The sequence below is a fragment of the Nelumbo lutea genome, chromosome 6, assembly GCF_056320005.1.
Source record: "Nelumbo lutea isolate HS-2025 chromosome 6, American lotus-T2T, whole genome shotgun sequence".
NCBI lineage: Eukaryota > Viridiplantae > Streptophyta > Magnoliopsida > Proteales > Nelumbonaceae > Nelumbo > Nelumbo lutea.
The window spans coordinates 63,236,034-63,260,197 of record NC_142689.1 but is presented as its reverse complement, the minus strand read 5'-3'; the positions used below and the strand labels follow the sequence as shown (position 1 = coordinate 63,260,197).

General features: G+C 43.4%; 1 long non-coding RNA gene and 1 pseudogene across 1 annotated transcript; both read left to right on the top strand.

The window, feature by feature from the left end:
• Positions 1-3,478: 3,478 nt before the first annotated feature.
• On the top strand, positions 3,479-6,684 carry LOC148849236 (uncharacterized). The gene is made up of 3 exons (XR_016101164.1): positions 3,479-5,766; positions 5,842-5,895; positions 6,000-6,684. It is a non-coding gene; the product is annotated as an uncharacterized LOC148849236 (long non-coding RNA).
• Positions 6,685-19,812: 13,128 nt separating this feature from the next.
• LOC148849235 (putative serine/threonine-protein kinase WNK11 pseudogene) lies at positions 19,813-20,614 on the top strand (annotated as a pseudogene).
• The last annotated feature ends 3,550 nt before the right edge of the window (positions 20,615-24,164 follow it).

The following is a 24,164-nucleotide window of genomic DNA, read 5'->3' as shown; positions in this document are numbered from 1 at the left end:
TGGTTGAGACGATGAACAACAAAACATAAATCAGGTCTAGTGACAATTAAGTAGACCAGCCATCCCACAAGCTGCCTATATTGAGTTGGATCAGAATAAAGTGGGCTGGATTCATCAACAAGGTGATTTTGTTGCTCCATTGAGGAGAGACAAGGCTTGCAGTCCAACATGTTTGTCTCAATGATGATGTCAAGAGCATGTTTGTGTTTACTAGGGAAAATTCTGGAGTTAATTCTGATCACCTCAATGCCCAAGAAATATGATAAAGGTTCAAGGTCCTTAATACAAAAGCGATCATTGAGATATTGTTTAAGAGAAGATATTTTGACATGATCATTTCCGGTGATGATTAGGCAATCAACATAGACAAGAATAGCCACAAAGGAAGGGCCTCTGTTGCAAGTGAATAGAGAGTAATATGCTGTAGATTGAATGAATCCAATAGTTTGTATTGATTGAGGGAAACTTCGAAGTTAGTTCTGATCATCTCAATGCCCAAGAAATATAATAAAGGTCCAAGGTCCTTAATATGAAAGTAGTCATTGAGATATTGTTTAAGAGAAGATATTTTGACTTGATCTCCTTAATACGAAAGTGGTCATTGAGATATTGTTTAAGAGAAGATATTTTGACTTGATCATTTCTCCTGATGATTAGGTCATCGACATAGACAAGAACAACCACAAAGGAAGGGTCTATGTTGCAAGTGAATAGACAGTAATCTGCTATAAATTGAATGAATCCAATAGATGTGAGTGTAGGACTGAGGTGTAAGGCTAGGTCAAGGAGTGGTCTCTTTGAAAGACGAAGAAGAACCTTCAAGGAAGACCAAAGCCTTTTCGTAAGGGATTAAGAAATGAGGGGGGTCGTGGAAACTCGGGAGTATCGGGAGCAAAATTCCCTAGATTCTATGATGTCTAACACGAGGAGGACCCTCTATTTATGGAGAAAGTCCTGAAATCCTAAAAGGTAGGATACGAGAATATTCGCTCCGTATCAGGGGTGGGAATATTTGGCTCGTTGGCAATTATTGGATATGCTACTGGGGTATTACCACGTGTCTCATAAAGATATTCTCAAGGATTAGCTTTCCTTATCCTCGAGATCCCTCATTACTCACGTGTACTACTACCCTTTTGCGCGCAACGACTAATCCTGTGTGGCGACGATGGCGTCACCATTTGAAGATCGGTGTTTTGTTAATGCCTCATGGTGGTTCGTAAGGTGCTCCATTGTCATGGGCTTACATGTGTTTGGGCACATGTGGGCCTCATCATGGGCTCGACGCATTGTCCTCCCCTACTCGCTACCTAGAATGGGTTCGCAACTGGTGAGTTTCCTACACGTCACCGTGAGTGTGGCTTCATCTTACACTCAAATGTGCTTGGGTCTTTTGAGGCAAGTCTTTCTGAGACTTGTTTAGGTTTAGGCATTGGCTGGACTTAGTGGGCCGCGGGTTTATTGTGGTTCTACTTAACATGTTATACGTTCATCACGACGATGACGATGAACCATAAGTTCATCATAGCATAGGGGGTTGATTGTAGGCTGCTTGTAAGTGTTTTTGTGGTATTAATCTTGGTGTCTGAGTTCTCTTTAAGGGTCTGAGTGAGTTGTACACACCTACATTAGCCCCCTGCTTATCGGTAAGTGGGAGCATATTGATAAGCATATTGCCCCTTTTATTTTTGAGTTTTGTTGTGGTTTTGCTTTTGCACGTTGGGTCTTGTGTTTTTGCCTAGTTGGTAGCTCATTACGGTCTAAGGCTTAGCCTCACTGTGTTTGGTGATTTATTTTCTGGCAACAGTTAGTGTTGTTCGCTAATTGTATGTTCTGCCCCCCCCCCCCTTGAATGTTGTCAAGAAGGAAATCACCAAAAGATTACCAGGCTTAGTGGTTGTGGGTGTGGTTTTATTTTGACTATGTCATTGGTGATTTAGCTGCGGCTGTGGTCATCATTTTGCTTATGCCGATATGATAGGCGCCGCACGTGTCATTCAGGTTTCTGCTAGCTAAGTGACGATGCTAGATGTATCAAAACATCTGGTTAAGTGTGTCGTGGCATCCCATCTTCTTGCGAGCGTACTAATGAGTCATGCTACATTGTTCCTTACGACGATTCGTCTGGATATGGTTGTTCAGTTCTTTTTTCGTTGGGTCTTAAGCTGACTATAAAAGGGTGCAAGGTGTTTGTTTCGTATCGCTGTTTGTGTTTAATCTGAAATTCTTGTTTTTGTCTATCTTTTCCATTTTCTATTTACGGTTGGGGATGACTTTTAATCAAAATGAAGCGCAGATGCCCATTAATGAATCTGTGGTTTCTAACTCGCTGTTTCCGGTGGGGTCGGCGTTGTCTCTGGAGTACGCCATGGTCCGTCAGCTACTTAGGCAATACTGTGAGGAGAATGTTATAGCCCGCTTGGGGTATGAAGCTGTCAATGGGGTTCTTGTCCAGGGCATTCATTCGGGTGACAGATTTCTAGTAATAGGGGAAGTGGCAAGTTTCGCACAAGCAGCTATTCGATTTTGCTGGCTGCCTCTAGTCGAGTTGCCCTTCGTCATCATTGGCCTGACATTGAATACGCTCTTAACAGGGATGTCAGAGATTATGAATCTCCCTCACGACCAAATGTCATGACCAATCTTTGTGTAGTGGCTGAGGACTTGCGAGAGTTTATCTGCGATTGGGTTTTATGTCACAGAGGTTGAGGAGCGCATCATTCTATTGGCGCACATATTCTAGAGGGCCGGGCTTGGGGACTTGCCATTGGTTTATGGACGATCTCTAGCGGGCGTGCACCATCGTGTGGAGGCAACAGAAGCAAGGTTGTCCAAAGCTTCAAGAAGACTTGCAACCCTCGAGGCGTAGTGTACTCGTTAACATCGAAAGGTAGCAGAGTGTGAGGCGGAGATAGGTGAGCTCACAATGTATGTGGCTCGGAAACCTTTGCTCGGGGACATAGAAGCAATGAGAAACGAGTAGACTACGCCATGAATATTGTAATTATGTAATTTAATTTTTGAATGAAATCAATGAGATTCTCTACATCTCAGTGTAATTTAATTGTATGTGTTTGGGTGGCGCCCATGGTGTGTTGGTGTTTTATCCCAATTTGGACCAAAGATTAATTCGGTTTCCTGGTTTGGCTCTATTATCGCCCAGGGTAACGGCCTTATAACTTAGTGTCAATCCAGTAAAGATCATCCAATTCATTTTCCCATCAGGAATTCATCATTGGTTGGGTTCGGTCGCGTGGCACCTGCTGGTAGGGCGGTTTGACTGGTACTTCCAAAATCATTATCATTCAGTCGCACGTGTAGGGAAAATTCGATGCCGGATATGGTTCGACGACGGTTACTAATGTGGCATACTGTTTTAATTAATGCGCCTCGCCAGTCCCACCTTCCCAGGGGTGTTTGAGTAATTTTATATAGTTACTTTTACTCTAAATAATGCTTCGAGTATTGGACAGGCGTCGGTTCATCTGTGTCGGCGCCATTCAATTTGTTACGCATGCGAGTGTCAGACAATCTCTAGAGAAAGGGATCCAAGCAGTTCCTTTCACCTTCGATTTGTGCTTAGGGTTCCTTTTGCTCTGTGCTCTTTTAGTTTCCCCTATCTCGCTTTGATTTCTTTCCATGACTCCACGTCGCCGCCAGGATGTTAGGGTCGCTGAGGAGCAGAGGACAAAGAATACTGAGATAAGGGTTGAGTGCCCTTTTATTGATTTTGTTAGAGAAGTCGGTATGGCGGAAATTCTCTCGGAGAGAGAGGTTGCCTTAGCCGCTGTGGGGGAACAGGGCTTTTGGCCTCCGGTCTTGGTGGTGAGAGGTGTAGAAGGCATATTAGTTGTTATTCGGGGGAACAAAGTGTTAGGAACCCAGGACCAACAGTTCAAGGTCCCCCAACAGCTAGACTGCATGGGCAGAATTCATTCTCAAAAACCCCATGTATTGTTGGATGCTGAAGGATTCCGACCTGCTTGGGCTCGTTGATTGCTATACGGGTCTGTCTGGTAGGGAAGGTGTAAAGTACGTAGGGCGTCTGTTGGAGCACTGGTGCTGTCGCACCCATAAGTTCATCGGGGCATTCGGGGAGTTCACAATGACAGTTGAAGATGCGGCTGCCCTGCTAGTGCTTCCAATTGGCGATGCTGTGTCTGCCCACCATCTCCAACATGCCGAATCTGTTTCGACGGAGTACAAGGAGTTGTGTGACGAACTCCTTTGTGAGATTGCAGTGTTTAAGGCACAAGAAGACCAGACTACCTCGCGTGGGAAGATGTCACTTGACCATTGGATGGAGTTTTGGTTCGAATCATGTGGCAATCGAGACGTAATGGTGAGGAGCGCAGATAGTCAATGCCATTTGGCGGCCTTCATTCTTTTTGTCGTTTCTTGGTTCCTCTTTCCCGGTCCCCCAGACTATGGTCTACGAACGTCCTTAGTGTCACTTACTGTGCTTGCCGCGTCTAGGCATCAGCTTCCCCTGGCCTCGATGTTCATTGGGTATCATGTGCAAATGGATGACACCGTGCTGCAAAAGGCATGTTAGTTATGTCTACGCTCCATTTCAGTGGATGTATCTGTGTGAGCGTTTCAACCTCGCGGTTACCCCACGCTTGCTTGCCCGTTTCCGGTCCCTGTGGCGACCTTGCATGGGGGCGAATTCGAGGACAAGGTTTTTGAGGTGCGTAGGGGGAAAAGATGGTTGCAAGCCGCTCGTCATAAGAACTTCAAGATGGCCGAAATTAGTGTGAGGTTGGCGTTGCTGGATGGGTTTGAGTGGAGGCCCTACGCTCACCCGATTCGTAATGCTCTCTCGTTTTGTGCTAGCACACCTGTTCCTGTCGACGCAGACCAACAGTGTGCCTTGGATGTCAATAGTCCTACTGTGGGTATAGTGCGATTAGTCGCGTGGGCTCGCGTGGTGGCTTATCTCGATTGCAATGGTGAGGCACACCTGGTCGTCTACCGCCCCGATCGGGTAATGCGTTAGTTTGGCTTTGATGATTTGGGTGGCCAGCTTCTGTGGTCATTGGGGGAGGACATTTTCTGAACTTGGTGGCACAACCGCACTTTTCCGGGGTGCACATGTTTGCCTGTTGCAGGCTTGTTCAAAGTACCGAGGTGCGGAGCACTGCAATTGTCTTATCTTTGTGCTTCGTTCGCGGGCTTCCAAGAGGTAATCAAGAAGACATTTGAACTCCGTCATTCCTTGGCCCCTCCTGAGGGTCACGCTGCCAATCGGGGTGCTAGTCCAACCCCTCTCATGCCGCAGTCGTCGCAGAGGCTCGGGGACAACATAGTAAGGGGCCTCTGGTATTGGAAGAGGGCGATAGTAGTCGTCCCCCTGTAGCAAAAATGATAAGGTCTGCGAGGGTGCCTCATCCTCCATAGTTCAGTTCGGTGCCACAACCTCCAGCTGTTTCCTCATTACATGTACTTGCGGATGATTAGGGGGTTCCGGTGACAACCCCTATGGAGGGGGCTGCTCCAATGGTGAAGCCGGCAGAGTTAGTGGTTGTGTCATCATCGCCCGGGGGTGCCATAGTTCGGTTTTCGAGTGGGCGGATGAAAAGGAAGGCCCCCCCTCGCCCGGAGTGAGGCTTCGGGCTAGAGCGAGACTGTGCTAATTCTCTTTGTCTTTTGTTTCTGTCGCAACCTGTCGAGAATGAAGTCGATCAGGCCATCGCAAGCGTGATGGCGACTCCTCTGGAACAGCCGATGGAAGCTCCGGTAGCACCCTCGGTCGGCACTGGCTTGGTGAGTATTTAGGCTTATTTTGTAATTGTAGCTTGCTATGTCTGTTGTGTATTGCAAAGACTAACTATAAAATAGTCTTTCATTCTGAAGCGGGTTGATCGCGATGAAGCTCAGTCTGATGAGGACAAGGTAGATCCAGTTGGTAAATTTCATTATTTGTTTGTTTGTTTTTTATTTGGCTCATGATTGCTCTCGGTGTTCTGATTGTTTGGGTGGGTATGACTTTATCGCAGGATTTCTTCTCTTGAGTTTCTGGTCGGGGTGCCAGACACTCCCTTCTTTGGGCATCTAGTTGAGGAGTTGAGGGCAATGCAGCTCCCCACGACCGAACCCACAGTGGCTGGGGGCACTAAAGGTGGTGACAGCACGATGCACTCCGATTTCTAGGAGGTGCACAAAGCCAGTAAGCCGAGAATGGAGCTGGAGGCAGCGACAAAGCGTGAGGAACTCGCCGTTGATGTGGATGCATCTGGGGATGCCGGAGGAAGAATCTCTAGGGTCTCGGTCCTCCACTGCGGTTAGCAATTCTACCGAGGACGCCCCTCCACAGTCTGATCGCAATGAGGTTGTGGCACCTAAAGTCTCGGTGGACTAGGAATGTCGTTCAAGGAACGAGGAGGCAGTGCCAAAATTAGTCTTCCCTCCGAAGGAGTTATCTTACAAGGAGGAACTAGCTCAAATACCAAGGCAGAATTGGAGAGTTTGAAGCAATTTGATGAAACTAGTCATGTGATAAAGACAATAGTCGCAATCCGGGAGGAGTGGGCCAAGTGATCACCTTGTGTTGTATCTGCTCGTGACAGTGCTGGGGATACCCTGAATATTGTATAATACTTTGTTATATGTTGCGCGATTTGATTGATTTTGCTCTTAACATGAACAGTAAGAATATAATTAGCTCTCAGTTTTTTCGGTCCCCATTCTTGTTGTATGCGTCTGGCCTTTATGATTGTGGTGAGGCTAGTAGTGCATTTGTAGGATATCCGTAGTTCGGATATGCGGCCACATGATACACGACTCTAGAGCTTTTGCTTATTATGTGATAGAGACATAGTAGGCTAGCGAATTTTCCAATGTCTGTACGAACGAACCCCCTCCACATTTGAGGGTCGTGCCAATATCTTTTATAGCTCCAATGCTGGGCTCAATCGTGATACGAGTAGGTAATCATGGGTTGGGTCTTGTCGTAATTGGAAATGAATAATAGTGGCACTTTTTGTGATTGAATGCAAATTATGATGCCATGTTATCGTGATCAAATGCCAATTGGAGGGACATTTTATTGTAACTGAAGGCAGTGTAGCGTTGCTTTATTGCAAGTTGTTTTAGCGGGGTTGAGCAATGCCGATTGCGGGGAATTGGATGACTACTCTTTATGTAGCTGTTTGATTAGGCAAAGAGGGGGATTGTGTTTGTGTGGGAACCACTTGTTGAATGTTGAGGAATACTAAAGTAGTTTTACGCGTCACCATGCTTTAAAGCGGTGAGGCTCTTTACGATATGCAACAGGTGCTTGGTGTATCACAATGGGTAATGAAAGTGTTTTGCCGTTGGCGAAGATCCCCAATGGTTATATACAGAGTTATGCCTATGGGATTAGTGTTCGTGCCCGGGGTTCCCAGGCCGTGACCGCGCCTGAGATTGCCAAGGCTTCATCTGTGCCTGTGGTTGTCAAGGCTTCTATCCGTGCCTAGGGCTGCTAGGGCTTCATTTGTGTTTGGGGTTGACAGGACTTTTATTTGTGCCTAGAGTTGCTAGGGCTTTATCTATGTTTGGGGTGTCGGGGCTTACCCTAGGGTGTCCAGGGCTTTATATGTGTACCCGAGGTGCCAAATGGCTTGGGGTGTCTTGGGCTTTGTATGGGTGCCTGGGGTGCCGGGGCTTACTGAGATGCCTAGGGTGTCGGGGCTTACTGAGATGCCTGCGGTGTCTAGGGCTTTGTATGTTTGCCCTAGGTGTCAGATTACCTAGGGTATCCGGGGCTTTGTATGGGTGCCTGGGGTGCTGGGGTTTACTGAGATGCCTGGGGTGTTCAAGGCTTTGTATGTGTTCCCGGGGTGCTAGATTGCCTGGGGTGTCAAAGGCTTTGTATGGGTGCCTGGGGTGTTGGGGTTTACTAAGATGCCCGAGGCATACAGGGCTTTGTTTGGATGCATGGGGTGTCTGAGGCTTTGTATGTGTGCTCGGGGTGCCAGATTGCCTAAGGTGTCTAGGGCTTTGTATGGGTGCCTAGGGTGTTAGGGCTTACTAAGATGCCCAAGGCGCACATGACTTTGTTTGGATGCCTGGGATGTTGGGGCTTACTAAGATGCCTGGGGTGTCCAGGGCTTTGTATGTGTGCCCAGGGTGCCAGATTTCCTAGGGTCTCCGGGGCTTTGAGAGCATGAGAAGCAAGGTATATATTAGCAGATGTAAAATCGAGGCAAGTGTATATATCCTTAACTAAGAAAGAGGGCATCCACATCAATGTCAAAATAGAAGACTATATCACACGTGATAAGAAAATTTTAAAGAAATTCATCATGGATTTATTCATAAAAAATTGCATATTTGTATGATTACAAAGAAACATGACTAATCAAAGTAAGGCTTCAACCAGTAACCATTTATGGTTTCATCATTGTCACCTATGGCTACAGTTTTGAGTACATAATAACCCGAATTGTGAGCTTCCTTTATCAAGTAGGGCTCCTCCCACGTTGGTGTGAACTTTCTTGTAGATTTGCCTTGCCTGACGTTGAGGGCCATCTTCAATACTTTATCCCCTTCTCTGAAGTGTTTGGGCCTTAAGTGCATGTTGAAATTGGTGGCTAGGGCCTGTTTGTATTTGTTTTGTTTTTTCGCAGCTCTATCTCTAACTTCATCCACTACCTCGAGTTTATCTGCGAGTAGGTTATCCAGGTCTTCCGATCTAATCTTCTTATCCATTATGAAGGCTATCCTAGCAGACATAGCTCTGATTTTTGCCAGTTGTACTGCTTCTTGGCCGTAGACTAGGGAGTAAGGCATCACCTATATACTTTTCCTGATTGATGTGTGATAAGCCCACAGTGTCTCCGATAGTTTTTCTGCCCAATCCTTCTGATTATCAACCACCGTCTTGCTCAGCATTCTTAACAGTGTCTCGTTTGTGACCTCTGCCTGACCGTTTCCCTAGGGGTAAGATGTTGTAGATGTCCCTAATCTTGCCCCTTATTGCCCTAGAAGGTCATGGACCTCTTGATTTTTTATGGACAGACCGTTATCAGTCAAAATTCGCATTGGTACCCCGAATTTGTTGGATATGTTTTGTCTTAGGAAGCTCGCTATGTTGGCGGCACAAATTTGTCATAAGGGAATGACTTCTACCCACTTAGTGAAGTAACCTGTCAAGACAATGATGAAGCAGTACCCCTTAGAGGTTGGGTGTATCTTTCCTATGAGGTCTACCCCCCAAGTGTGAAAGGGTCAGGGCGTGATAACTGGGTGTAGGTCATTGGAAGGCTTGCGGATCCTTTCTCCATGGTTCTGCCACTTGTGGCATCGGCGCACATGCCACTACGTGTCTTCCATCATAGTTGGCCAATAAATACCAAGGTGTAGGATGTGGTTGTGCAGGGCAAGTTGGCCTTGATGGGCTGCAGGTTCAGAGCTATGGGTTGTCTCTAATATATCGTCAATTTCCTCGTCGACTAAGCATCGCAAAGGTTTTCCTATGTGAGATTACCTATACAACACCCCGTCTTGGGGGTAGAACCTCTTGATTTTGGACAGTAGCTTCCTCCACAACTGGATGTCGATGTCGATGGTGAGTGTGTGCTCCCGCAGGTATTCTATGTACATCTTCCTCCAGTCCTCATCGCGGATCACCGAGCATTCCTTGTTGTCTGTCTACGGGACACATGTATCACACTCTCATTGTATCTTAGTGGAGTCCCACTTCATCGTAGGCCAATAATATCCCAACCGTTGTAGCTTACGGAACAAGGTACTTGTGATATCTCTACAAGTGGCTTTGTGGACTTTATCCAACACCGCTTCCACTTTCTGCCTGCCCAAGCACCTTGTCCTTATGCCGTCTAACTCTCGATGATATAGCACCCCATGCACCAGCTAGAATTTTGTGATCAACTTAATGTCTTGTGTCCCTATGGCTTGACCTTTCAGTTTTTGTATCATTTTATATCTCCAATCGTCAGACGCTATTTTCCCCTCATCTTCCACCCGGTCTTTTAGGGTGAAAGTTGATTGCCTGTTGACCGTCTGGATAGTAATCTCTATTGGCTCGGGGCTGTCTTGTATCTTGGACCCTAAGGTAGCTAGTGCATCAGCGAACCTGTTCTTGGCTTTATTATGATGTTTGAAGCCTACGTCCAAGTCGCAAACTAGTTTTTGGATCAAGGTCCAATAGGGTAGGATGGTGAGCTCCTTTACCATCATGCTCCCGTCAAGCTGCACAATTACTAGCTTTGCATCACCAATCACCTTTATCTTCTTTGCGCCAACTTCAATCGCTTAAATCGGACCAAGGACTAGTGCTTCATACGCCGCTATGTTGTGGGAACAAGGGAATTGTAGCTTAAATGAATACGTAGCAGTCTGTCCGTCTGGGGAGGTCAAGGTCACTCCAACGCCGGCCGAAGTGCTCATGCTGCTCCCATCGAAGGGTAAGATCCACTCTCTATTTTCTTCCAGGGCGACCATGGGTATGTCTCTGGGGACTTCCTCTGATATAGGGAAGTCAGAAGTTGATGGAAAGGTATCCAATAGGTTAGCGACTGCCTGACACTTGACGGCTTTATGTTGTGTACACTCTATCTCATATTCGTTGAGTTGCACCATCCACTTTACGAGTTTGCCGGAAAGGGGAGGTCTATCCATGAAGAATTTGATCGGGTCACTCTGTGCGATGAGCCACACCTTTTGCCCTAGGATATAGTGTCTAAATTTTTGTGTAGCAAAGACCAAGGCCTGACACTTTTGCACCATGTGAGAATTGTTCTTCTTTGCCGCCTTGAGGGTCCTACTAGCGTAATAAATGGGGCTTCCTATCTTACCCTCATCTTCTTGTGCCAATAGGCACCCTATGGCTTCCATCCCTATTGCAGTGTACATCCTAAATTCTCACCTGTCTTTGGGCGATGACATTGTAGGCGCCTTAGCCAATGCTTACTTCAGCCGCTCGAAGGTGTCCTGATGCTCTTGGGTCTATTTGAACTCAACAACTTTCTTGACTAATTTCATCAATGGCAGGGCTGCGTATGAGAGGCTGGGAACAAATCTCCTTAGATAAGAAACTTTTTCGAGGGATGTCTTTAACTGGAACTGGTTTACTAGTGATGGTAGATCTAAGATGGCACTAACCTTGCCTTCATCTGGATAAATCCCAGTCTAATCTACTCTATAGCCTAAGAATTTGCCTGATTGTGCTCCAAATGAACATTTTAATGGATTCAGCCTCAATTTGAATTACCTGCATCGGGTAAAGATCTTTGTTAAGACTTCGGAGTGCTCCTCTTTCTTCTTGGCTTTGATGACTATGTCATCCACGTAGCATTCTATTTCTTTGTGGATCATGTTGTGGAAAACACTAGTCATGGCTCTTTGATATGTGGCTCTAGCATTCTTCAACCCAAAGGGCATTATTTTATAATAGAAATTTTCTATGGGCGTTTTGAAGGCCGTGTGGGGTGCGTCAATGGGGTCCATGAAGATTTGGTTATACCCATTGTAAGCATCCAGGAAAGAGAAAAGTCCATGTCCCGCTGTCGAATCTATTAACACCTCCATATTAGGAAGAGGTAATTCGTCCTTCGGACAGGCCTTGTTCAGGTCCCTAAAGTCCACGCAACATCTACGATAAAGTGAGGTCAGTACCTGGGTGTTGTGTTATTGCTAAAGAGTTGGGTGGGAAACACTAACCTTAACTTTCCATTCTTCTTCTTCATTGGAACCACATTGGATAACCACTAGGGGTGTGCTATGGGTTTGATGAAGCCTACTTTCAGAAGCCGCTCTACTTCCTCCTTAATCTTCAGTGTTATCTCTTGCTTAAAATCCTTTGTGGCTGCTTCACTAGCCAAAATTTTGGATCTATACAAAGAGAATGGCGGACAAGTTCTAGATTGAGTCCTAGCATTTGGTTGTATGACCAAGCGAATACATCCTAAAACTCTGCGGGGAGGGCACAAGTTAGGTGGGCTCCAGGCTCTAAGATTTTTATGATAAGGTGTTCCTTTACCTTTTAGAAGTGTGATGAGTTTTTCCTTATCATTGGTTGCTAATTTGGCAGATATATACAAGGGTCTTTTGTCAGATCCGTCGGCTGCTAAGTTGATTTCTTCCAAGGGTTCTTCAATTTTGGGGGTGTCCTAACTTCATCGCAATATTCTAGTGCACCTTCTTTTGATTACTAAGGTTATTCAATTGTTATTTGTCTTGAATTTTTGGTATTTTATGTTTTCATAGGTATATGGTCTGAATGTTGTACCTCTATGCCCAATTCAACGGTTGAGCCATCGCTTGATGGCATGATCGTAGCAATATCGGTTTGCGATGTGGTGAAATAATGCTGGTTGAAACATTACTTAGACTCTTTGGTTAGAAAATGTAATGATTTCTTTAATAAATATATGTCTTTTTGGGAAATAATAGAAATGAAGAAAAACCTTTTTGAGAGATAGATTTCACTCTAGGTACATACTGCAATCAAGTTACATTAAGCAATTTATAAAGATCATATCTCGGGGATGGCCTTTTTAGTCACGGGAGGTCCGTCACTCTCGTGGTCCTCGATGATGGTGTAATACTCCTTCCCGTCGTCCCTTGTCACCTGCATGCATCTGCTCCTCTTCCGTCGTTCTAATGTTCCTACAGGTTCATTCCTGGGCGGATGTGGCAACTTTGTCTCCCTCCACTTTAGTTATCTTCATCTCTCCGTCCTCTACCAACTCCATGAAATAGATACCATCTTGGAGGTGTGTCTCAGATTTGTCAAATGGGGCCCTAGTGGCCGGGGTCCTTATTGACCTCCCTCGGTAACTGGCCTTGATGCATAGGTGGTATGTTGAAGGAATAAGAGCCAGGTCATGTATCAGTAGTCGCCCCAGAAGTGCATGGTAAGAAGTCTTCCCTCGAACTACCGGGATAAGGTTTACAAAACTTTCGGGGTCGACCATTGATCTAAGCATGTCATACCCTTCTATCTTTTCCATGATGTACAAGGGCTAGTTGTGAAGGGGATTAGTAGCTAGCATGTCATCTGTTGTGAACTCCACACTGCTACGATCACAGGTAGACAACTGCAGGGGTATCCGCTAGTGCCTTGATAGCCAATTTTTGTGTTGTTGTGTTGGCTCCCTACTTGGTGAAAAACTGGCACAGTTCTTCGCTTTGCTCTAGCCTTTCTATCAGGGCATCGGCTTGGTATTGTCCAGTTGCCCCGACTACATTGACGCTACCTCCCTGGGCGTACGCCAATAAGGGATCAATTTCTACACGAGTTGGTTCCTTTATTATGAACTGATCTAGCTTCACTTTCTATGCAAATATCCTCTTGAGGGTGAAGCAATCCATCAACTCATGATGTGGTGCCTGGTGATAGTTACACCACCTGCCGCTACAGTTGTCCTTCTCTAGGTCTACTCCTGGAGGTGGCAGTGGCAAATTAATAACTTTGTCTTCAACCAACCTGTTCATAATCATAATTACCTCCTGCCTGGTGCAGGGAAAGGGGGGAGGTGTTGGTGCATCTCTTCTTCCTTGGTTGTTGCCTCTCTAGTATGGCCCTTGTCTTGTTCCCCCATTGTTTCTAGGCTTCCTGTCAACCACATACGCCTCTTCCTTGTTGTATGGGTTGTGCTTTTGACAGTTTGTGCCATCCTCTCCACGCATTTCCAGAGCTGGATAAAGGTTTCTGCTTTGATGTTTTCGATGCCAATTTGGTATGCAGGGCACATACCCTGGATGCAGTGTTCAACAAAGCTCTTTTCAGTAGCATGCTCGTCGAAGATGGAATGAGTGAGCTTATGGAATCTTATGACATAAGCAAGAAGGTCTCCCTTGGACATTGTTCTACATTCCGTAGGTCATCCATCGTCAGCTTCCTTTCTAGAGTGAACCACTTCGATAGGAACCTCTTGGCCAACTCACCACACGAGTCAATACTTCTGGGGGTGAGACTCACAAACAATGTGTACGCTGGGCTAGTCAACGACTTCGAGAACTCTCATACTTTAAGGTCCCCATCAAGAGTGAAAGGACCGAGGGAATCTTTAAACTTGATATTTTTCTGTAGGCTACCCCTCTGCCCGTCATACTGTGGCCATTATTGGGGACAGGTGTACACGACAGGATAGGGTTTGTACAAGATACGGTTGGAATAGGGCTTCTGCAAGACTGCCAAGTCCTAGGCCTGACTACGACTTTCAACCACCAGCCCTTGGATGTACTCCTTCAATTCGTCTCTGCTGAGGGGAACTTCTAATACCGGGTCGGCACCGGGGAAAGCGCAAAATTGGTGGGCAGGTACAGAGCTTGCCTGAGCTGGGGTCGGGTTGGTCCTGGGGTGTTGCTCCAGGATGCTAGGGAAGGTGGGTATGGTACTAGAAGTATGGCGGCTGGGATTGGAATTTGGGACACCGGGGATAGTGGCGGTGGGTGTTTGCTTAGCCTGGGCCGAATGGTTAAGAAGGATCTGGAGGGCACTCCTTGTCTCCTCCATGCCCTATTCGATTTTCTTGAAACGCTCTTTGAAAAGCAGAAGGGAAGCCTTGAACCCATAGACCTTGTTTGACAAGATCTCAATATTGGCCTAGATGGGTGTTTCCACCTCAGGTTGATTCTCAACTCCTAGGTAGGTGTTTTCTTGAATGTTGCTCTGTTCCTCGGGGATGGTAGTGAGGTTGATCATTCTTTAGGCCATCCTTTGTGATCAAAGATTCAACCAAAGATTCTATTGTAGGAAAGAGGTGTAAGGCTAGGTCGAGGAGTGGTCTCTTTGAAAGACGAAGAAGTGCCTTCAAGGAAGACCAAAGCCTTTTGGTAAGGGATTAAGAAATGAGGGGGGGGGTCATGGAAACTTGGGAGTATTGGTAGAAAAATGTCCTAGATTTCGTGATGTCTAACACGAGGAGGACCTTCTATTTATGGAGAAAGTCCCGAGATCCTAAAAGGTAGGAGACGAGGATATTTGCTCCATATCGAGGGAGGGAATATTTGGCTCATTGGAAATTATTGGATACGCTACTGGGATATTGCCACGTGTCTCATGAAGATATTCTCAAGGTGCTTCATTGTCATGGGCTTGCGTGTGTTTGGGCATACGTGGTTCGCAAGGTGCTTCGTTGTCATGGGCTTGCGTGTGTTTGGGAACATGCGAGCCTCACCATGGGCTCGGCTCATTGTCCTCCCCGACCCGCTACCCGGAATGGGTTCGCAAGTGGTGAGTTTCCCGCACATCACCGTGAGTGTGGCTTCACCGCACACTTGAATGTGCTTGGGTTTTTAGGCGAGTCATTCTGAGACTTGTTTAGTTTTGGGCATTGGCAGGACTTGGTGGGCCGCGGGTTTATTGCGATTTTGCTTAACATGTTGTGGGTTCATCATGATGGTGACGGTGAAATGTATGTTCATCGCAGCATGGGGGGTTAACTATAGGCTGCTTGTAAGTGTTTCTATGATGTTAATCTTGGTGTTTGAGTGCTCTTAGAGGGTTTGAGTGAGGTGTACACACCTAAAATGAGTGACTAACTAAACTTTTCGAACCACATTTGATAGGCCTATTTGAGGCCATATAGTGATTTGTGTAGTCGACATACTTGTGAATCACCATCTTTTGCAAAGCCTTGAGGTATTTGCATGTAAACCTCCTCATGGAGATCTCCATGAAGGAATGCATTATGTACATCAAGTTGGTGTAGTTCCCAACCTTTAGCAACAACAACAGAAAGTAAACAATGCATTGTGACTAGTTTTGCTACTGGAGCGAAGGTATCATGATAGTCCTTCCCTTTGACTTGGTTATATCCTTTGGCTATTAGTCTAGCCTTGTAGCATTCTATGGTTCCATCAGCTTTAAGTTTGCTCTTGTATACCCATTTGGAATCTATGGCCCTTTTGCCAGCAGGGAGTGGCAGTAAAGACCATGTGTTGTTCTGTTCTAAGGCTTCAAATTCTTCATTCATGGCTTGTTGCCATTTGGGATCAAGGGCATCTTGATTTTAAGAAGTGGGTTCCATGGGTAAGGTTGTAGAGGTCGGGTTGGCCAAAGAAGGTGGCAATTGGCATTCATAATCTCAGAGAGCATATGGTTGTTGTCTAATGTGGTGTGGTCGAGGTGGGGGTGGATTTATAGGGGCTGAATTGTGAGAGAATGTTTGGGGAATGGTTTCAACTACAATGGATGCATTATTTGTGGGTTCAGTAGTGATATCCAGTGCTGGAATAGGTACAACCGGGGCTAGACTGATGTTAGAAATATTTTGATATGGGAATTGATCTTCATAGAAGATGACATCCCTTGAAGTAAACACAGCCTTGGCGGCTAGATCAAATACCCTATAACCTTTTTGTCCATGGGGGTACCCAACAAATATGCATTTGACAGTTCAAATTGCAAATTTGTCACTTGGCTGAGGCTGAATTTGGGCATAACACAAACATCCAAATACTCTCATATGACTGTATGATGGTGGAGTCTTGGATAGTACCTCGAGAGGGGTTTTCCCATGGAGAAATACTGTGGGGAGCCTGTTGATGATATAAAGAGGAGACATCCACCCCAGAATGAAACTAGAAGAAAGGCTTGAAATCTGAGTGCTCGAGCAACTTCTAACAAATGGCGATGTTTTTGCTCAACCATGCCATTTTGCTAGGGGGTATCAACACAATATCGTTGATGGATGATCCCCCTGAGTGTTGAAGTATTCTTGGAGTGGTCCACAAATAAATTCAGAACCATTTTCAGATCGTATTTGTTGAATATTGCAACCATATTGATGAGAAACCATGGCAAAGAATGATAACAAAGAAGAAATTGCTTCAAATTTGAATTTTAGCAAATACACCCATGTACATCTTGTATGATCATCAACAATTGTAAGAAAATAGTGAGCTCCTGTATGTGAAGGTGTACAATAACCTCCCCAGATGCCACAATGTATTAGTTGAAAGGGAAAGTGAGCACGAGTAGTGCTAATGAGAAAGGGAATTCTGGTTTGCTTCGCCTGGTGACAAGCATCATAATAGGAGCTAGTAGTAGTTGGTACACTAGGAATGAGTGTTAAACTCTTATTTGACGCATGGCCAAGCCGCCTATGCCATGTTTCAGAACTGATGGTAGATGTAGCAGTGCATGTAGTAGCAGAAGAATTCAGATGGTAGAGACCTCCTTCAAGCCAACCTGTCCTAATCACTTTCCATGAAATTGGGTCCTGAATTACACAGAAGGAAGGAAAGAAAATAATAGTGCATTGGAGCTGTTCTATTAGTCTTTTAACTGAAATAAGGTTGCAATGAAAGGAAGGTGTATATAACACATTGTGAATATGAAGTTTACGACCAAGAACCATAGTCCCTTGCTGAGTTGCATAAGTGACGGTTCCATTTGGCAAGTAAATTGGCTTAGTGGTTTTCAATGAAGAGAAGCTACTATAAGCATTCTGAGTGGAGATCATATGATCAGATGCTCCACTATCATAATCCAATTAAGGTGTGAGTCAGACGGCTTACCAGATACATTGGCTACAGCAGGGGATGTGTCTGATTCTTTGCTAAGCAGAGCAAGAAGCTGGGCGTACTGAAGAGAATTCAGACCAGCAATTGGTGAGGGGCTTGTGATGGTTGATGATTCGACATTTGCACACGCAGTGGATCGATCAGATCGTCCAAATCTAGATTGATTCCCACAATTTGTTTTATCTTTGTTACTGGGGTAGCCGACCAACTCATAGCAGAGATCTCTGGTGTGTCCTTACTTTTTTGCAGTGGTCACAAAAATATTTACTTCTATCTGTTGATCGCATAGTGGTTGGTTTTGATGTCACAGCCAGTGCAACTTCTTCTGGTGCAATTGGCCCACGAAGAGAAGCATTAAGTAAATGATGTTCTTCTTGGGTTACTAGAGCAAATTCTCTATTCAGACTTGGGAGTGGTTCAGAACCAAGAATGCTAAATCTTATGGAATTTTAAGAGTCGTTGAGACCCATCAAGTACTGATGAAGCTTATCTTTTTCTCTTTCAGCAAGGAGAAGCTTTATGGCTCTGCCACAATTGCAATTGTGGATGATCATGAGAAATCCAAGTTCATCCCACAGGGTCTTCAACTTTGTAAAATATCCAGTTACAAAGAGATTATCTTACTAGAGCATGGCTAGATCTCGTTTTAGTTTATGCAAGTGTGGGATGTTACTTCGCGAATAATGTTCTTCCAGTTTGCACCAGATTTCTAATGCCATTTCAATAAATCCCACGCTTTCATGTAGTTCCTTGGTCATAGAGTTAATCAACCAAGAAATCACCATTGCATTACATTTAATCCGGTTTCTTTCTTTTGGTGTTGACTTTGCTGGTCGTGGAAGAGAACCATGGACGAAGACATACTTGTTCTTCACCATTAAAGCATTTTTCATGGCCCTTTGCCACATCGGGAAATTTTCTCTAGTGAGAGGAAATGAAACAAGGCTCGAACCAAGATTGTCTGAAGGATGAATATAGAATAGCGATCTTGGATCTATCTCCACCTAGTTCCAACAGTTAGAAGACACGAATTCGATTGCATCACCATGATCAATACCTTTTTTGGAGAAAGAAGGAACAAGGATGTAGAGCCTAAGCTCTGATACCATGTAAACAAAAAGAATAACTGAAAGTGGAAGAGAAAAGTATCTTTCATTTAGGAATGTTCGATATATATAGATATAGTGAGAAATTAAATTAGACATGTGCCTATGTGTTGCCAGCTGGAAGACTTCTAGAATTCTTGAATTTGTTACAACTGTTTGGAATGTTCTAGATTATCATAGATTTGAGAGTCTCTGAGGCCATGAACAAAGCATTGTTCTCAAAGCAAGTTTGGAGATTATTGAATAGTAAAGACCAACTTTGGGCAAATCTGATCAAGAAAAAATATTTGAAAAATAATTTTTTTCCAATGTACATCTAAACAATCAGGTTCAAACTAGTGGAAATCAGTGATTAAAATAAAAAACTATTTGGAAGGTATAATCTAGAGCTCAGATCAATGCAATCCATGATCCTTGGGTACCATTGATCTCAGGTAACGAACCAAAACTTGGGAAGGAAATGGTCAGAATACAAACATAAAAGTTAAAGATCTTATCACAGAGGATTGCATTTGGGATATGGAGAGGTTGGAACTTCTTTTAGAGGAGTCATTAGTGAAAGCTATTGTTAACATCTCATTAGGGGTATAGAAAAAGATGATAAAATTCAATGGAAAAACACATTGAACAGTGAGCTCTCTATTAAGTCAGTATACAAATAGTTCAACAGACCTGTTTGTGAAGCTTCAAAGTCACAAATAAATTGGAGCATGTTAGAGAATTGAGATAAGATTTGATATATGGGCTGTTATGATAAGGGTGATTAGGAGTTCTCACTAAGATAGAATTTGTTATATTAGGATAGAGTTTGAGATGGATTAAAATAGACTACATAAAGTCTAAGAGTTTGAGTTTGAATAGGATTAATCTCTGTTTTAGTCTATAAATATGATGTAATTATAACACTCATTAATGCATTATTTTTTAGCCTTCCTTGAATTCTATCTTGGTATCAGAGCCAAAGGTCTGAACCTAGAGGTCTCCCACCATGCTTCCTGTGTTTCCGGCGGGTGGCTGGAATCCTAGCCACACATCAGGTCTGCTATCTCACTTTAGTATTAAACTTCCCATCTAATCACTTTTTTCTTTTCACTTGCTGGGCTGATCATGTTTTCTTAGTTTTATATACTTTAGTTTCTTTCTAGCCTTCCCTAACTTAATAGCCTAGAAACTAGGAGTTTCTCTACCGGTGTTGGTGATCGTTGGCTCATCTTGACATTAGACGATGCCTTGTGTGACTCCTGATCCGTCCGACAAGGATGCGGAGCCATTTGTAGAGGTGGATCCCATGGGACGATACGTCGGTATAGCGATCTGCTTTGTGCTGGCATGGTGAAAAAAAGTCTATCGCACATTCAATCAGGAGGAAGGAATCAAAGTGGCATGGAACTAGGTCCAACTGAGGAATTTCATCAAGGATGCTTCGGTTATAGATCGTCTTTCTTTTCGGTGGTTCATTTCTCACGACTTTGAAGAACATCATTATGTTGTACAATGTGGGGATGGACGAAGAGTAGAACATGTTAAACTTTATTACAAAGGTCTATACGTCAGGTAATCTGAGAGAATATCGAAAGAAGCATTGTCATGTGTTGATGAAAGCCCTAAAGAAGTGGCCAAAGCAAATTCTCAAGGGTCTAGAGTATCTCCACACTCACGAACCTTGGGTTATCCATAGAGATCTAAATTGCAGCAATGTCTTCATCAACGGGAACATCAGACAGGTGAAGATTGGAGATCTGGGATTGGAAACAATAGTGGGGAAGAGCCATGCGGCCCACTCAGTGCTGGGGACACTAGAGTTTATGGCACTGGAGTTGTATGAGGAATACACTAAGTTGGTGGACATATACTTGTTGGATATGTGCGTGCTAGAGATGGTGACACTAGAGATACCATGCAGTGAGTGCGACAGTGTCATGAAGATATACAAGAAGGTTATGGCTAGGGTGAAACCTCAGGCCTTGAACAAGGTCAAGGACTCAAAAGTCAGGGCGTTCATAGAGAATCCTTTGTTGGAATACTGAAATTTTAGGCGATTGTTGGAACTGTTTTTTTCGGCGACCTCGCCAGAGTTATTGACATCGGTGATGCTACTATGAGATTGAGGGTTGGCAATTAAGAATGCTAATTATTTGGGTATGATTACAAGTCTAGAGCCTAGACACCAAAACAGAATCCTTCTTCTATCTATCTCGTATTCCTTTTTAGGGGTACTTTACTCTCTTTAGTTTTAATAAGTTTCTCAAGTTTTCTTGCAAAAAAAAAACAAAAAAAAAGAAAAAAAGAAGTTCATTGAGGCATTTCATTGACCCATTAACGTCATTATTGACCGTTGTTGGCCCCTTTTCAGATTAGTCCGTTGTGGCCCACTTTGTATTGGCTTAAGAAGCCAGCCCATCGAGGCATTTGAGTTGACCATTGAGGTCCCCATTGAAGTCTTTATTGGCCATTGTTGGCCTTTTTCAGATTGGCCAGTTGTGGCTCATTTCGTATTGGCTTAAGAAGCCAGCCCATCGAGGCATTTGGATTGGCCCATTGAGGTCTTCTCTTTTGTTGGAAGCTCCCACAAAAAACAAAAAAACACAAAAAAAGGGGGTAATAGGTTCTCATCATGCCAACCGGTCATCATGTCATCATCATCATCCCAGCAGGCTTGTCATCATCTTCAAAACAGGACACCATTAAGATCGCCAATCAAGATCGTCATTTCATCATCTACATGTTACATCCTCACAACTATTATCATATTGCAGCCATTTGTGATCAAACACATGAAGATTTCTGATCCCCATGTGTTTGAGAGGGTGTGTTAGAGAATTGAGATAAGATTTGATGTATGAGCTGTTATGATAAGGGTGATTAGGACTTCTCAGTAAAGATAGAATTTGTTATGTTAGGATAGAGTTTGAGATGGATTAAGATAGACTACATAGAGTCCTATTACATTGGTGGGATACCCATAATCCTATATCAGGACAAATGAGAAAAATGTATAAAAAAAGATTGCTAGCCATCTTAAGAAGTATATGGGATGAAAGAAATGAGGTATTGTTTAGGAGGAAAAAAATAGATCCAATGGATGTTATTAGAAGAGCAGATAGCTACTTCATGTTATCATATCCAAACATAGAAATATCACAATCGAGTCAAATGGTTCTTTAATGAAGAGAGACCTTTTGTGAAAGTAGATGGTTCTTCGCACAAGAGCACACACAGAGCAGCTATAGGAATGTTAATGGCCTCTCATATCTAACAACCTTTTTTCTTTTTCTTTTTCTTTTTATTTTTATTTTTTTTTTGTTTTACCACTGATTTGTTTCTTAAAATATTTCTTTTAAGATGCCAGATTACCAATGCCTAATCACCCTGAACGAGCAACACTTCCTTGATAATGTTCTTCAATCTCCAAGAAGGTACATATCCTTCCAAGGCACGAAATGACGATCTTTGAATCACCCTCAATGATGATAGGGTGCCCTCCAAAGTTTATTGCCAGGCTATGGGCTTCCCAAAAAGTCATAAATTCTACCCCACCAATCACTCATTGAATTTGGCCTTCCATTATAAGTAGATTTATAGTAAATTCTCCATTTAAATTGCATTGAGCCTCCAAATCAATTTGTCCCTTTTATCCTCTATCAATTTAATTTAATGCCAAATATGACTAGGAGCTATGCTACAGATTTTATTTTCACATCAAACTTTCATCTCTTGGTCAATACAACCTAATTTGAGTCGGGAATTCTGTCCTGGTTCACTTCATCAGCAAGGAGAAAATCCTCGGCCCATTTATCATACCAAAACTTAATTGAGTTTTCGGTTTTCATCACCTGCCATCCATCTAGCACATAGTTTCCCTAGCCAACAGAATCCCACACCAAACCCACGAGATGCCCTTTCTAATATTCTAGAAATTCATGTTGGTCATGTATTTTTGTTTAATGATTTTGACCCACAAGTTATCTTCATCATTTAAAAATTCTCATCCTAGCATAAGCTAAGCTTGCTTCGTTGGAACGGGATCTGTTCTTCACACAGGGGCGCCTTACAGGCACATCCACCGTTCATTGGGAATATCTCCCGTGAATAATAGCTTATAAGTATGGTAAGATGTGCATGTGAGGTCGGTGTGAGGCGCCTTGTGTGAGGAGCAGATCTGGTCTCTGCTTCGTTAACCCTTCGGATATTTTTTAATACAAAACCTATCCTATCTTTTAACTTTTAGGCTGTGTTTGGAAACAATGCAAATAAGTGTGAATGCAAATATGTAGAGTGTAAAAGGGTTCATATAAATTGAAAAATTGGGTTAGTTTTGCACTGACAAATTTACCTTCTTACCAAATAGACTTTTAGCTGTAATGGATGCAAACATGAATTCCAATAAAGCATATGCTTTTTTTTTATCAAAAGCCCATTTGAATGCAAATTTACTACTTTTTTATTGATATACTTTTACATCTAATTATCAATATAAAAATGCATTGATTGTCATTTGTTGATGCATAAATATAATGTTGTCAAATACAGGCAAAAGTGAATCAGAGAGCAAATTTACCCTGAACCGGGATTTACACTCAATTTGCATCGTTTCCAAATGCAGGCTAAATGTCAAATACTTCGCCCCACCCCATTAACGAGTTAATGATAAAAATAAAATTTATTAAAATGCCAATCTTAAATTGTTTGTTTTTCTATATTTTGTTGTATTTTTTTTCTTTTTCTACATAATAAATGGTAGTTGGTAGTTTTAGAGAAATGTTTAAACACGCATATACTGATAGTTGCATGAAAATCTTTTATAAAATTACCCAACACAATATGACCGACTAAGGTCAAGTAATTCAGCTACGACTTTGTTACAAAAAAAAAAAAAAATGTTTATGGAGCTAAATGTCACTATCCAAAATATTGATTTTTATTTTCAATTTTCAACTTCACCTTCTCCGTCTCTCCCAATAATGGAGTATGGTAACAGAGCACGCCAACCCTGACTATTTTTAATTTTTTATTATCAAGAAAAAAAAACCTGACTATTTTTGTTTTTTAATTTACTGTTACTCTTATATTAATATTATTCCAAGTGTATGACCCGACCCATTGACTCCTTATTGACTTCCGTATCTTTCTTTCTTCCATAAAAACAAAACAACAACCGGTCGTTTTCATACACATGGCCACCTGTTCCCTCCACACCCACCATCAATTGCTATCTCCAAATTTGATCGGGGTTGTTGATGCTCGAAACGGCCGACGAGAACAAACTAATTTCGCATCTAGACTTTGAAGGCTGGCCGAAGGCTTCGAGTGTTTGGGGGAGCTTGTTGCCGAGGCTGAGGTATACAGGCCAAGGCGGAGAGGGTTTTGAGTATTGTTGAAGCCGAGGGCAGGTGGCCAAGGTGCTACAAGGCAGAATGCATTAGAGGCCCTAGGTGAGAATCCAAGGTAGAGTTTCCAACGGTCAAATTAATATGGGGTACAAAGAGGGAAATTGGAATAAACCTTTCAAGATCAGTTCCAAGTCCAAATACAGATTGTATTCGATCCCCCTTACTTGGAGGGGGGGCATCCCTATTT